At 43.3% G+C, this 16,189-nt stretch overlaps 1 non-coding gene across 1 annotated transcript; it reads left to right on the top strand.

Annotated features, from left to right (window-relative positions):
- The first annotated feature begins 389 nt into the window (after positions 1-389).
- Positions 390-527, top strand: LOC114815399. Its single transcript, XR_003763162.1, has one exon. It is a non-coding gene; the product is annotated as a small nucleolar RNA SNORA7 (small nucleolar RNA).
- The last annotated feature ends 15,662 nt before the right edge of the window (positions 528-16,189 follow it).

Below are 16,189 nucleotides of genomic sequence, written 5' to 3'. Positions count from 1 at the left end.
AATCTCATTTGTTAAGTGCCCATTTTAGCATGTGGTTGGGCTGGATTCTTTGAAAGCAAGATAGATACAGCAACTATGTTTTAGCCACCTTACAATCTAAAATAGACAGTGATATGAATCCGTGTATGAAAAGGACAACTAGACCAGCAGACAGCTGTATAAATACCAACCAGTGAATCAGTAAACCAAAATGAAGTTGTCTATCACATAGATTTTACCAGAACATGAGACTTCAACCTCATCAGAAGTATGAAGTTGCATGTTGGGATGAATGCTGACCCATGGATAGGTTTACGATGAGACTACCTTCCGATCAGGCAGTAGAAAATGACAGCATTTCAAGTGCTATTAGACCAGATATGAAGTTTACCCTTTGGTAACCCCTGTTACCCCTCTCAGGGTCGCACCTGGAGAGTCTCCAGTCCTCTACCAGTCTCGCATACGGGAGGGAGAGTCAAGCAGAGGCTTACCCATTCCATTCCTAGCTGAGGCAGTGGCTAGAAAGTGGAAGACAATCTGCTACAAGTCTAAACTCACCCATGCTGGGCAGCAGCAGCATGAGAGACAGTCGAGGGCGGAGACTCAAGTTTACTGTGTAGAAGACGGCAATGGTAAACCACTTCCGTATTTTTACCAAGAAAACTCTATGGATACACCACCAGAACGATTGCGGGTGGAGAGCGAGGTGTCCTGGGAGAGATGCGTCCGTGGTGTCGTTATGGGTTGGAAAGACTCGATGGCATAAGACAAGACAAGAACCCCTGACATGTTGAAATACTTTTGCTTTTGAAACTGGGTGAAGTAAAATCGGTATTGTTATGCTCTAGAAAAGGAAATGAAATAGAGATCACAGGAGCACAGAGACATTGGTATGCCAACCTTGAGGGTTTCCTGTTCCCTTCTAACTTTTCAGCAAAAGTGGTGGATAACTCTGGTAAACTTTCTAGGTGAGATTAGTGTACATATTTTACATTTTCTTTTATTTGGTAGTGGAGTCCCAGGTTCCAGAATGGGGATCATTCTAACACTGCTTTTATATTTGCCGGGGACCTTCTTGAATTTGAAAATTGTTGACACAGTTCCAATCCCATCATGCTCCCACTGAGTTCTCTGACATCATGAAACGGTAATTGATATGACCGTCTTTTGTTTATTGAGGGCCTTCTGGCTTGATGCATCCTAAGATGCCTTATAAACTTTGAGTGCTATATCCAGGGATCAGTTCTCACACCTGTGGAGCAGAAAGCAGCCTGAGTTTAACCATGCATGGCAGAAGTACAGGTCAGAAAGTAAAGAATATTCTCACTGACACTGCAGTGGGATAGAATTATCCAATTTGAAATTTGACCAGCTGACATTCTACTGGAGAGCATCTTAGTTCATTAATGACCCCAAGATGTTATCTGGCATTATCTCTTAGTCAAACAGTGCTATCCCCCTTCAGAACAAGCACTCATGACAAAGCAGTGAAGTATTTATTCAGCATGGTGATTACAGACTTAAGCAATGGTGCTACTTATTGGAAAGACAACACGGATATCTTGAACCCAAGAGTTTTTTTTCTCTCCAAGATTGGTAGCTATTTTGGATAGTCTCCTGAGGGCCTGTGGATGAAAAGCCAGGATGCAGATTAAAGACATAGAATGGTAAAGCAGCATTGAGAGGCAGCGTGTCCTAGAGGAATGAGCATGGGCCTGGGAGTCAGGGAAGCTGGGTTCTAATCCTGGCTCCATCACTTGTCTGCTATGTAACCTTGGGCAGGTCATTTAACTTCTCTGTGCCTCGGTTACCTCATTGGTAAATACGGGGATTTAGACTGTTAGTCCCTTGTGGGACAGGGATTATGTCGAACTTGATTGTCTTGTATCAACCCCAGCACTTAGTACAGTGCTTGGCACATAGCAAGGGCTTAACAGATACCATTAAAGAAAAGTGGCTGGGTTTTCCCTCGGTGGCTCTGGGTCTATTGAGGACACAGTCAGCAGGCAAATACAGTGCTACTCCTGGGGTTGCTGAATATAGGGATTTTAGATTGCATCACCAGGAGGCTCAGAGACAAGTTATAAGTCCAAGTTGGGTGGAAACCCAGCTGCTTCCACCAATCAATTGATTCACTACTCAGGCAATTTCTTGGCCTCTTACTTAGATGTAAGTTTAGGACAGAGACTGCCAAGCACAAACAGCCTTTTTAATAGGTACTGTTGGCTGTTGTACTTTTGGGACGAATGGAAATTGCAGTGGAGAGTTGGAAATGTTCCAGAGAATTCAGGCTATGTAGCCAAGTCCAAATCCTAAGACCCATTTTTGGGCACCTGAATTATCCAGTTTGGCCATTCTACTGAGTTCAAAGATGCTGCATCATTGCCAGGAGTCACGTTGTGCCTATTACCGGGGGCTCTCAGCTCTAACTCCCAGCTGAAAGTGCCCTGGAATCACTGTAGTTATTCAATCATCTTTATTGAGTGCTTACTGTGTGCAGAGCACTGTACTGAGCACTTGGGAGAGTACAATGCAACAATAAACAGATATATTCCTTGCCCACAACTAGCTTATGCCTGGGCCCCGGTCAGCCCTCCATTGGGTACTAAAGCCCTCCAGTGCTCCCATTCTTCTAGCACAGATTTTGGGAACCTGATAAGTGCTCCCCAAGTTCCTGCACTCCTATGGCTAAGCCCAGGTGTCTCTCCCAAGGTGTAAAGGTGGTTGGGGACTAGTTTACCTCCCTCATCCCAGGGCTGGCTGCAGAAAGCTGGCAGACACAGCACTCTCTCTTATGTCCAAGGTTCCTCACTTCTGTGTGTCCCCCTGGCATTTGGAGCTTCTCCCCTTGTCCTTACCGCAGACAGAAACCAAGATGTCAAATCTCAACAATATTTAATGGTTTCTTAACAAAATAACAAAAATAAACCCAGTTCAAACTGCCTTTCCCTTGATCTAATCCAATATAATCTAATCTAATATAGTCCCTAGGGTGCTCTGTGCTTCCCTGTAGGTTTCCCAGAGCTCATATTCCTCTGGTCCTTTCCCCTCCTCTCTTGGATCATTTCAGTCTCACCCTCTCCAAATCGTTCAGTCACAAGGGCTCCTTTCTCACCCTCAGAGGCATTGGACCCCCAAATCCCCAGTGTACTTTAACCGTAATCCAAGAGCCTCTCTGATCCTTCAGAACTTTGTCAATTCAGGATCCACAAAATGAGCTTTCCCCATGTCCTGCTCTCCCAGGCGTACAGTTTGCCAACCACTCACCTTGAAGATGGCTGAGAGTCTCCCTCTCCTATTAACCATTCCCCACTACTTCTCTCACCAATCCTTCTCTCCGATTGGCTTGCCTAAATCTTTCCTCTTCCCTTGGAGAGGGGAACCATGCAGTGACTCTCCTGGCTTCTTCCTGGCTCTCTTAATAATAATGGTATTAGTTATGTGCTTACTATGTGCCCGGCACTGTTCTAAGCACTGGGGTAGATATAGCAAATCAGGTTGGACAGAGTCCCTGACCCATGTTGGCCTCTCATTCTCAAACCTCATTTTATAGATGAGGTAACTGAGGCCTAAGGAAGTGAAATGACTTGCCCAAGGTGACACAGCAAGCAAATAGCAGAGCCAGAATTAGAACTCATGACCTTTTGACTCCCAGGCCCGTGCTCTATCGACTACACCATCCTAAATTTGGGCACCAGTGGAACTGGTCATCACAGTGTTTTAAGGAACCTGACTTGAACACTTGTTTATGGTATTTGTTAAGCACTGACTATGCTCCAGGCACCATAATAAGTGCTGGAGGAGATGCAAGCTAATCAGGTTGAACATAGTCCCTGTTCCACAAGGGGCTCACAGTCTTAATCCCCATTTTACGTGAGACAATTGAGTCACAGAGAAGTGAAATGACTTGCCTAGGGTCACACAGCAGACAAGTGGTGAAACGGGGACTATTACTCATGTCCTTCTGACTTCCAAGCCCCTGGTTTATCCACTACGCTACACAGCTTCACCTCTGTGTTTACTGTGATCGAATGGATCATCTCCCACTTTGTCACAGATGCAGATTTTTATATACTAGCTTATTTCTACATGTGAGCATGAGAGCCAGGGAAGTCACAGCCTTCCAAAGAGTAAGGTGAAAGGTTTTAATGTGTAAGAGCTGATCAATATTTGAACCAGGCACCTTGTATTTGTTTTGCTTTGTCACCACAGACAGAGGGAAGTGATTGTCTATAGGATTGGCAAGGAAGACAATTGCTGAACCAACCTGAAGAAATGCTTCTGCCCCAGGTTTCTCCAGGACAAGTGAAGAAGGATTTCCACATTGGATGGCCTGATTTGGGGACTGGGCAGTGTTTCTGTGAAGTCATAAGATGAGCTGTCCCTCACCCTTATTTCGGAGCTTTCTGGAAATTTAAGACAAAGAGCCAGCTTGACATTTCTTGAGCTCCTGGTAAGTAGCGTGGCCTCGTGGAAAAAGCACAGGTCTGGGAGTTAGAGAACCTTTGTTCTAATCCAGGCTCTACCACTTGCCTTCTATGTAACCTTGGGCAAGTCATTTATTTTCTCTGTTTCCTCATCTCTAAAATGGGGATTAAAATACCTGTTGTTTTTCCCTCTTAGACTATGAGTCTCATCTGGAATAAGAGTTATTTCTAGCAGATTATTTTGTACCAATCCCAGGGTTTAGCATAGAAACAGTGTGGCTCAGTGGAAAGAGTCCAGGCTTGGGAGTCAGAGGTCATGGGCTTGAATCCCGGCTCTGCCACTTGTCAACTGCGTGACTGTGGGCAAATCACTTAACTTCTCCGTGTCTCAGTTACTTCATCTGTAAAATGGGGATTAACTGTGAATCTCACGTGGGACAACCTGATTACCCAGCGCTTAGCGCTTACTACTCCAGCGCTTAGAACAGTGCTCTGCACATAGTAAGCGCTTAACAAATACCAGCATTATTATTATTACTTTGGGCTAGATTGTTTAAGAACCCTAAAAGAGCACAGTTCTTGGAGCTTGTCCTCAGAATGATTTTCAAACCCAAATAACTGGGCTGAAGAATGACCCAAAACTTCTGTTTGGAAGGCACGCTGGGCTAGTGGAAGGAATAGAGGAGGCAAAACCTGGTTTCTAATCCTGGGCTTGTGTGCTCTCAGACAACTCACTTCACTTCTCTGGGCCTCAGTTTCCTCATTTACAAAATGAAGATAACAAATGCAACCCCTACACATTTCACCAGAGTATTGGGAGAATAAAATGAGATAATTGATGTGAAAGTGCTTTGGGATAAGGAAAGAGCACTAGATAAATTCAAGGTGTTATTATCATTTCAATTACTGGCAGAAGATTCACTCTTGCTCAGATAAGAGTAGAAACGTTGATAGTTTATCCCATGTTCCTCCTTCTCCCGCTTATGTTAATGAAAGTTCTATATAAAATTGAGCTATAAGGGCTGTTAATATTTTCTCTGCACATTAATGTCCAGATTGGCTCTCAGCACAGCCTGAATTCACCAGGTAATTGCCAGTTCTCCATTTCAGTTGGTATATGTAGGCCAGGCCTCACTTTGTGTAGTGGGTCGTGCTTTCCACACACCATAAGGGGGTTTAGAGGATAGGGTCAGGATGCAGTCAGGGGACTCAAAAGAGAATTCAACCTTGGGGGGGGGCCTCATCTCCTGGAGTCACAATAATAATAATGATAATTGTGGTATTTGTTAAGCACTTACTATGTGCCAAGTCCAATTCTAAACACTGGGATAGATACAAGATAATTAGGCCAGAAACAGTGCCTGTCCCACATGGAGCTCACTGTCTTAATCCCCATTTTACAGATGAGGTAACTCAGACACAGCGAAGTGAAACGACTTGCCCGAGGTCACACGGCAGACATGTGATGGAACCTGGACTAGAACCCGGGTCCTTCTTATTCCCAGGCCCGTGCTCTATCCACTAAGCCACAGTGCATCTCCATGATGTTCCCCAGAAGGTAACATGTGGCAGAGAAGAAGGGAGCCAAGAAGTTCCAGGAGCTTGCTGGGGTTAAAGCAGAGTTCTCCAACCTGTGCTCACGAGTCACAGCTTTCTACCCTTGGAATCAGATGTTTCTCTTGAATTGGAATGGGATGGGGCAAGACATCTGAAACTTCCTCCCTTGGGTTTGGGAGAAGGGAGGGACGCCTGACTAACAGTCCATAAGGCATAGGGTCGCTTGGCTCCTTCCAGTCCATAGCAAAGAGAGTCCTCAGTGCGCCTCTTAGCAACAGACCCCAAACTCGAGAAACTGTACTTGGAGTCTGTGATGGGTGGTCCACAGTGGGTGTGGACCCATGGCATTCAGGGCACCCATTTCTGCTCAGGGAAAGAACTCCTTCTCCCTCCTTGGATAGGAATCTCCCTCCTCGCCACCACCGTAGAACTACTGTACTCTCAACAGCCCTTCAGAGCCAGGAGTGAAGGAAGAAGCCAGGGTCGGTGCCTGGGAGCAGGGGGAGGGTCAAGGACGGGGCAGGGCAGGAGCGATCAATCAATCAGTGATATTTATTCAGCAGTTACTATGTGCAGAACAGTTATAGTAAGCATTTAGGAGAGTACAATATAACAGACTTGGTAGACAGTCCCTCTACGCTGTAAGCTTGTGGTAGAGAATGTTTCTGTTTATTGAATATTATACTCTCCCAAGTGCTTAGTAAAGTGAGAGGTGGCCCATTCTGCTGCTTCCTGTGTCTAGATGCTTGGGTACTGTGTTCATAACACGGGGCAAGGAGAGAGAAGGGAGCGGGGAGGAGACAGTATCAGCCTGTCAGTATCAGTATCATTCCTCTCCCTTTTCCTCCTTCACTTTCCTTTTCTTCACCTCTCCTCCCTTCCATCCCCCTTCCTTCATTCCCCCTCCCCTCCCCAGCATTTTTCTCTTTCCCTCTCTCCTCTCCTCCCCTTCTCCTCTAGAAAGAACATCTGTTGCTGTGAAATCGCCACATGTGCAATGATGTCATGACACTGCCCCATGCAGTGTGACAAAGTGATGTCACTTGGCTCAGGGGAGCCCCATAAAATCAAGAGGCCCTGGACCACCCAGGGAGAGAGCGGTGTTAATCCAGCAGGTGTTGCATGGGGGTGGAGAGTGAGGCACTTAAAACCGTTCACAATGAAGTAAGCTAGGGCAGTGTGTTTGTAATAGAAGAAGCCTGACCCAGTGGATAGAGCATGGGGCTGGGAGTCAAAAGGTTATGGGTTCTAATCCCAGCTCCACCACCTGTCTACTGGGTGACCTTGGGCAAATCACTTTACTTCTCAATGCCTCAGTTACCTCATCTGTAAAATAGGGAAAAAGACTGTGAGCCCAATGCCAGTCAGGGACTCTGTCCAACCTGATTTGCTTATATCCACCCCAGCGCTTAGTACAGCGCCTGGCACAGAGTAAGTGCTTAACAAATACCGCAGTTATTATGATTATCATTAATATTTAAAGTGTGCTCTTTTCCCACCTACTGCTCAAAGGTTTCATCTTGTTTGGCTTTTCAACACATAAAATTTGCTGACCCCTGAGCTACACTCCTGGAAGTCTGAGAATGCTCCACATTTCCCAAACATCCATGGACAGATGTGCTGGGTACTAGGAACTCAAACGAGTTTCCTGCTAGGTACAGCTCTCTGGAAATTGCCCCAACTTTCTGTCCTAACCAGTGAAGTTAACCTCTCAGCTGGAGGGCACAGGTGAGCCATTTTCGCTGTTAGTCACAGTCTCCATGCTTTGGATAATGGCTTTGCATTTCCACCTGAAAATCAGTGTGGTGGGCCTAATACCAGGGAATCAGCTTTTGAATTACAAATACCTTTCTTGAATTTCAAATGCCATGATGCAGGAGGGAAGAAGACATTAACTGGTATTATTTCTGTATCCATTAGCTGTGATGAAATGACCATGGCTTAAGGTTGAACATAGCCTATGTTCTCATTAGATTCTTCATACTGTCATTCAGCAGTCATTACTTGGGAAAATGACAACCAGAACAGTTAAAGCCCTGCTACGAAGTACAAGTACAGGGTGCCTCTATTTCCAAAAGATTCCATACCAACAAAGATAAGATCCAATGCCTTGATGCTCAAGTCCACGATAAGCACCATTGCCTAGAAGAAGCCTGATTTATAGAATCCATGTAATCGTCCAGCAGACCTAGATCTAAAATACTCAGGTTGCCATTTGGGGAAATGTACCAAACAACTGTCCATTATAATGACTTCAAAGACTGCTGAGCAGAAGAGCTAAAGCCAAAGAATGTGCAGTGAAGAAATATATGGGGTTAGATGCAACTAGAACACCAGAGACTTCTAAAGTTTCTACCCCTAAATCCATAGTGTGTGGCTGTTGGGATGGCTTGAGGTTTAGTTCCTGCAGAAATCTTATGCACCTCTTGTGAGGAAAAAAATCAAGCAGTGCCATACTGGATTAGGTGTGTAGTCCATTCAACTCAGTTACTTTGTCGTCAGCATTATTCCAAAGGAAACTTGGAGGAATAGTGTGCTGAATTGCCCTCCTCCTGAGCTGCATGATCTACCATGGTGTAGTGGATGAAGCCTGGGCCTAGGAGTCAGAAGGTTATGGGTTCAAATCCTGGCTGTTGTGTGACCTTGGGCAAGTCATTTCACTTCCTCTGTGCCTCAGTTACCTCATCTGTAAAATGGGGATTGAGTCTGTGAGCCACAAGTAGGACAGGGACTGTCCAACTTGATTTGCTTGTATCCACCCCAGCCTTTAGTACATTGCTTGACACATAAGAAGTGTTTAACAAATACCACAGTAACTATTATCATCATTATTATTATTACCATACCTAACTTGTTCTTTATTTTCTGTGAATTTATCCAATCCCTTCGTAAACCCGCTGATACTTGCTGCCTGAAGTCCTGCTCTTGGTCCAGTGGGAAGTTCGTTGTTTTCTCAGGATCAGGAGATCAGGTTGAAATCCTGTTTCTGCCTGTAGCTGGGTAACACCACCCATGAATTTCATAATGTACTGCACCCCTGCCTGGCTACATGCTCGTTACTGTCCCAACAGGAACCTGGCTGGCTGGGGCAATAGGGTGAGTGATGCTCCTCAAGCTACTAGCCCTATGATCGATTCCTTGGTTGCAGGTTCTCAGGTCTCCATCACGAGCATGATGCTAAGAGACTTTGGCGATGATGCCTTCTGACATTCATTCATTCATTCAATCAATAGTATTTATTGAGTGCCTACTGTGTGCAGAGCATTGTACTAAGCGCTTCGAAAGTACAGTTCGGCAACAGATAGAGACGATCTTACCCAACAACGGGCTCACACTCTAGAAGGGGGAGACAGATAAAACAAACCTAGGCATCAATAGCATCAAAATAGAGTTAATAAAATAAATAGAATATTAAATATGCACAATTATACACAAGTGCTGTGGTGCAGGGAAGAGGGTAGAGCAGAGAGAGGGAGTAGGGGCGATGGGGAGGGGAGGAGGAGCAGAGGAAAAGGGGGGCTCAGCTGGGGAAGGCCTATGCCCTGGAATGGGGAGGACAGGGATAGGAGGAGGGAGAAACAGAGCACTGTCCAAATCCCACAAACTCTTCTGTCCCTCACTTTGATGAACACGTGGTGATGATCATGCATTTCACCATGCAGTGCAGGTAAGACATCATCCCTGGAACCTTCAAAAAGAAGACTGTGCCTAGGTGCCCCAAGCTGTAGATTGAGAGCTGACTGGAATGAAAGAAAAAATATTCTTCCTTTTTCCTGGTGGAAAGTCCCTAAAGTTTCATTTGTATTATTTTTATTACTAGTAGTAGTTTTTAAAAGTATTTTTTAAGAACTTAATACGTGTCAGGCACTGTGATAAGCACTGGAATAGATGAAAGGTCAGACATAGTCCCACATGGGGCTCACATTCTCAATGCTCATTTTACAGATGAGGTAACTGAGGCATAGAGAAGTGAAGTGGCACATCAGGGTCACCAAGCAGACAAGTGACAGAGGCAGGATTAGAACCCATGTCTTTCTGACTTCCAGTCCTATGCTTTATCCACTATGCCATGCTGTAATGGGTTTCAAATGGGTAGTAAATAGAAATCAAATTATTACTATGACGATGCCTGTTCAATACCCATTTGAAACCTATTATTAGAAATATATATAAATGATAATATATAGTCATTTATTATTAGTAATAATAATCATCATTATATTTATAAGCATTTACTATGTGTTAAGCATTTTACTAGGCACTGGGATAGGTAGATAAAAGACAATCAGGTTGGACACAGTCCCTGTCCCTCATGGACCCCACTGTCACAGAAGGAGGGAGGTACAGGTATGGAATCCCCATTTTACAGATGAGGAAACTGAGGCATAGAGAAGTTAAATGAATTATCCATGGTCTTATACAGTAGATTGTATTTATTGAGCACTTACTGTATCCAGAGCACTGTACTAAGTGCCTGGGAGACCTCAATATAACAGTGAATGGACACATTCCCTGCCCACAGTGAGTTTACAGTCTTCTCGCCAACGACCCCTCGTCCATGTTCTGCCTCTAGCCTGGAACGCCCTCCCTCCTCAAATACGACAATTACCCTCTACCCTCCCAAAGCCTTATGGAAGGCACAACTCCTCCAAGAGGCCTTCCCTGATTAAGCACACCCTTTCCTCTTCTCCCGCTCCCTTCTCCATTGCCTGACTTGCTCCCTTTGTTCTTCCACCCTCCCAGCCCCACAGCACTTATGCATATACCTGTAATTTATTAATTTATTTATATTAAAGTCTGTCTCCCCCTCCCCACTGCTCCTGGACTGTAAGCTCATTGTGGGCAGGAAATGTGCCTTTTTATTGTAATATTGTATTCTCCCAAGCACGAAGTTCTATGATCTGCACACAGTAAGGGTTCAATAAATACGATTGAATGAATGAATGAATGAATAGAGCAAGTGCGGAGTCTGGACTACATCTCTGACTCCCAGCCAAGGCTCTTTTGACTAGGCCAAGCTTTTAAAGACTCTTCATCCTCAACAGCCTTCCCAAATCTCAAAACTCTCAATTGAGAAAGTAATTGATTTTCTTATCCTCTTATTTTCATGTTTGCTTCCCATAGTAGTTTAGTTCAACTCTGGAGAAGCAAAGTTTCCAAAAGGAAACTGATTTTGAGAGAGGAGTGGGCATTTAATTTAAGTTCTGCAGATTGTGCAGGGGCCATAGGATAGAGAAGCCCGTGACTTCTTGGGGAAGCTTATCTGCCCTTGCGGGAGTAGGGAAGTGAACAAATGGAAGATAAACCTTGTCAGATGAGATGGTGTTGCCCTAGAGAACAAGACTCTAATCCAGCCAGTTGCCTTTTGTCTGGGGATGGAAAATCAGGTCACTAATATCCACAGCTTGTTTCTGTGTGTTAAATCTAACCTGTTAAATAGTCCTCGAAAAAGTAAGGTGATGAAAAAAGAAAAAAAAAACCCTCCTTCCTTGTAAATCGTTTTTGCTCCCTCATCTCTTCACGCAAAATATTTTGCAGAGAGATATATTCAAAATGTTTCAGAATCTGTCTATGATAGTGGCAATGGATAGTTGGAGAAAATCATCAAGATATCAATTTCTCTGCTCTTTTATCTTTAGCACGTAATCTGCTGCATATAGAGAGAGCATCCTAGGCCAACATCTATAGACCACCCTTTTCCACTGAGCCATAGGCATTTTTATCACTGTGCCAATAAAATGAAGGGGATTTATGGCTGCTGCTTTTTAATTCATTCAATTCTCTGTTCACTGGGAGGTTAATGTTGTTGATCCATTTTCTCTTGAAACAAATAAAAACAATATGTGCTGACACTGACCCTGACTTCTGACATGGACTATAGGGGTCAGCATTTAATTTTATATTTATAGACTACATGAACAATATTATCTGTATTAAAAACTGTTCACTCAATCCTTGTCATTTTACAACTTTGTTCAGTGCCTTCTCTCTCATTGTGGATTCTCATTTTCTCTTTCTCTCTCTATCTCCCTCTCTCTCTTTGCCCACAGCACCATCCCATAAAGGTGTAGCTAAGTAACGTGGTTTAGTGGAAAGAGAACAGGCCTCAGAGTCAGAGGATCTGAGTTCTAATCTCTCCTGTCACTTTCCTGCTGAATGATCTTGAGCAAGCTGCTTAACTTCTGAATGACTCGCTCAGTTTACTCATCTTTAAAATGAGGATTAAACACCTTTTCTCCTGGCTTCTTAGACTATAAACCCCAGGTAGGACAGGAATGGTGTCTGACCTGATTAACTTTTATCTAGTATAGTGCTGGGTGCATAGTAGATGCTCAACAATTACCACAATTATTATCATTAACGATCTCTTGATTTCACTTGAAATGGGACTATTTTTTAAGGTGTGCTAGAGGAGAGATTCTGTTTTAAGTGGGTGTGGTACCTTAAACCTGACTTTTTTTGAGCACGTTTTAAGAAAATAATTGTACTCATGAAAGATGTCTATATCATTTGTGGAGGTGAAATTAATCTATCTTTAAAAATTAGAATTGGACTAGTAAGACATTTCCCCAATGCATTGGGTATCAGGATTACTACAGTGCAGCTTGAGAGTTTAAAATGATGTCTTTAAGACAGATCTAGTTCATTTCTATCCATTTCCTAATGCTAGAGTCTATGTGGACAAATAGCTACTAAATTGGCTTCTATTCATATATAATTGACTGTAAAACCTCCATCTCTTAGCCTCAGTTTCCTCAGGGATAATTCTACTTTCTCCATCCAATAAGGATGGGAGGATGACTTTGATGTTGAATTCTGAGTGCTTTGAAATCCGTCAAGAACAGTATTATAGATGTGCACAGCAATAGAACCAATAAATAATTGAAATATCCTCTAATCCCTGTTCGTTTTGTTGTGTTCTTCGTGTTTTGAAATGGGCATGAACCATTTTTCAAGGCAGCTTTTCTGACCCAGGCAGCTGAAAAATAAATATGCTCTCCATTTGTGTGTCAATCACTGCTATTCTCAGGAGATCCGTAGACGAGTTCCACGTCACTCTTAGTCAGATAAATATTGTGAGACTAAAATGTTGATTGTTATACCTGGGTGCCCCCTCTATTTCCAGAGTGTGCTATTAAAAGTGCTAGGGGAGACAGAATCATCAAGGTTGTTAATACTCCTTGCACATTTTCGGAGATTGGGCTCAGCTGATGGAATAGTGAAGCTCTGGTCCAGAAAATAGGCCTTGTAGGTAAAGGACTATTTAAGAGGGATTTTTCTGTTCAAATGGGGCAGATGGACCTGATTTACATGTTGTGCAATTTCTTTGGCCATAAAAATAATTCGTTTATACGAACTATTGTTTTGTGCACGTGTCCCCGGAGGCTGAAGCAGATGATTCAACCTCACGAATTGGAAAGTGAATCAAATAGCTGGTCTGACCAATGACTAGGCTCAGTTTTGAAGAAAAGCGAAATGGAGCCCGTCACTTTGTTGTCGTCAACCGCCTTGATTGTTACCTGGGCATTTTCCTGTCTTGATTGCATCCACTTTGTTTCTCTTTTTCGTGGTTTCCTATCATTCGTTCTTTTATGTGCTTTCTTAGACTTCTGAGATGTCTGCTGGCTGCATGGCCTAGGATCTGCATTTATCCATTATTATTCTTTCCTTCCAACTCCAAGGTTCTGGGCCACATGTGTTCTCTCTCCTTTGCAGCCCCATCTCTTGATCTTTCCCAGATCTCATTTCCTCTTCACCTGAACTGGATTTATTGAATCCAGTTCATTTTCCTCTCTGGGCCCCCCACCTTTCCTTCTGTGGCAGATCAGTAAATTGGAAAGGTTTGGCTGCAGTCATCCCCCTCCATGTATCTCCTCTCACACTTTTTCATTAATTTAAATCTGGGTTGCCCCAAACAGAAGAGGTTGTACCAAAGAATGGTCATCAGAAGCACATCCAATTTCAGGTCACACTGCATCCTAGAACATCATCTGAAAGAGGTTCTAGGAATGAAGCAGTGGGGACATGAATTCTTCTATGTTGGAGGAAAATCACAATACGGTAATTCTGCAATTGCTAACCCTGAGAGCAAAATAGATAGCTCTGGGAGTGACAGATGACATTTCAGGGAGTGAGAGTTTTTGAATGGGTCAATGTAGCATCCATTTCCTTTCTTTTTTTTAAAAAAGGGAGAAGTTGCAGTCACTCACAGATGAGAGGACCCTGTTGTCCTGATTCTGACTGTGACTAAAATGTAAAATTATCTACTGCTGAACAGGAGGAGGTGGATGAGGGGAATAGTGCTATTAGTGAATTACTGAAGATTGACTTCTATCATTTTACTTTAATTATAAAAGAATGTTGTACAAATCATTAGGTAAAAATTTGAGCTAACTCTTCTTTCAATTAAACAAAATAATGGAGACAAAGTCTGTATTAGTATGCAAATTTCCTGTGAGAACTTTCCCTCTGCAGAGCTCAATGTCTATTAGCTTTCAGCCAAAATAAAGGTCACCAGACAGTAAAGCCTCCCCATCTAACTCTTTTCTTCCTTGAATGCGCAGTGTAATCCGGTGATGATCTGTCAAACCTATGAAATCAAGGTTGCAATTAGATTAACCACACCCAGTGCACTGTTATTTTGTTAACTGAAACCCATCCTTTGACTTTCATACTTCTCACTACATTTTGAATATCTTAAACTCCTCAATGAGGCACACTCCCAGAGGCAGTCGAACGATGCATTGATCCCGCAGTGACCTTGACTAGGATCTGAGCTAGGCTGATATGCAAAAAGTCCAGATTGCGGTTCTGTCTCAAACCCGTCGGAGCAAAATGCTGCTGGGTTCCCTAAATCTACCCACTCCTGTTGGTGAAGTGTCCTTGTAAAGATGTTTTTTATTTCATACCATCCTCGTGTAAAGCTGTATATAATTACTCCTTGGGCAGCTGCCTCACCAATAGAGGAAGTAATCCCCAAACTGGAAGAAATGGTGAGAATGATATAAGTACCCGAGGAGAGGCACGAACAACTGTCCATTAGGTGAAATGTTTATTTTGCAAGTCTAAGGAAATTAAAGCAATGGACAAATAGGGAGGATTCAAGGCATCTTGTTTAATCCATCCTGTTGGATCTCGTGATTAGCCCAATTTTTAACGGCTTAGAGCAAGCTTCAAATGTTCCCAAAATAAACCAGTCACAAATTAACAGAGGTAAAGGGTGTTTTTAGTTTCAGGAGTTGTCGAGATAAGGATGGAGCAGGCAGCAAAGACTGAGTCTAAGGGAGAGCTTCCTGATCCTATGGAGCATGAGATATGTATGTAGATTCACAGAGTACTTCAGAGAAATCTTCTTCCCTGTAAAGCATGCAAAAGAAGATTTGCAAATATCTGAGTTGCATCAAGGTGGTGCCCAGATATTTTTGCCACTGTGGCATAACCCCCGTCAGGAATTCCTTCATTCTACCCAGCCGGAGAGTGGGAGTGGATTTAGCCTCAGGGGACTGAGTGTACAGTCAAAGATGACAATTGCATCTTTATCTACAGAGATCTATATTTGACCCTTGCTTTGGAAGATGGTGCTAATGACAAAAGATCCTATCCATGTGTGTGATCATGGATTAAAAAGTCAGATTCTTGACCAACACACCTAGTCAGTTGTTTGCACATAAGAATAGAACCTTGAAGCACTGAAGGATTTGTTCCTTATGAAACCTGTCTCTCTTTTCAAGTCACTTCTGTGGTCCCTGTGAAGTTTTCCTCAAGAAGAGCAAATCCTCTTTCTATTGCTGCCAGGCTTACTGTTCTCTCTACTGCAGGTTTCTCCCAGCAGTCTACTGTGACTGGGTTTGTGCTTCACTCCATCTTTATCTATTTTATTCTGCTCTCCTAGCTCCAGTGTGCCCTTTTCAGTTCACAATATAGCAACTGCTTAGGGTTTCTTCTGTGGGATTCTTTTGTCATTTATAGTTCTCAAAACTTTGCCCAAGACAGCTGGGTTGTTGTGGAGTGTTGCTTTATTGCTGATATGTGGTAATTTGAAGATGGCAGGAGTGAAATGATCTTGAGGCGGAATATGTCTTCTCTAGTAGGTTCAGGTTTCACAGCTATGTAGAAGGTTGGACACCACAGTAGACTCATAGACCATTAGCTTGGTATATAGTGGATGCCCTGTTGTCTTCATGTTCTGTTTAGCAGTCTGTCAAAAGCCACACTGGACCTTATGA

Source organism: Ornithorhynchus anatinus, chromosome 11 (genome assembly GCF_004115215.2).
Source record: "Ornithorhynchus anatinus isolate Pmale09 chromosome 11, mOrnAna1.pri.v4, whole genome shotgun sequence".
Taxonomy (NCBI): Eukaryota; Metazoa; Chordata; class Mammalia; order Monotremata; family Ornithorhynchidae; genus Ornithorhynchus; species Ornithorhynchus anatinus.
This window is presented reverse-complemented; position numbering and strand designations above follow the sequence as displayed.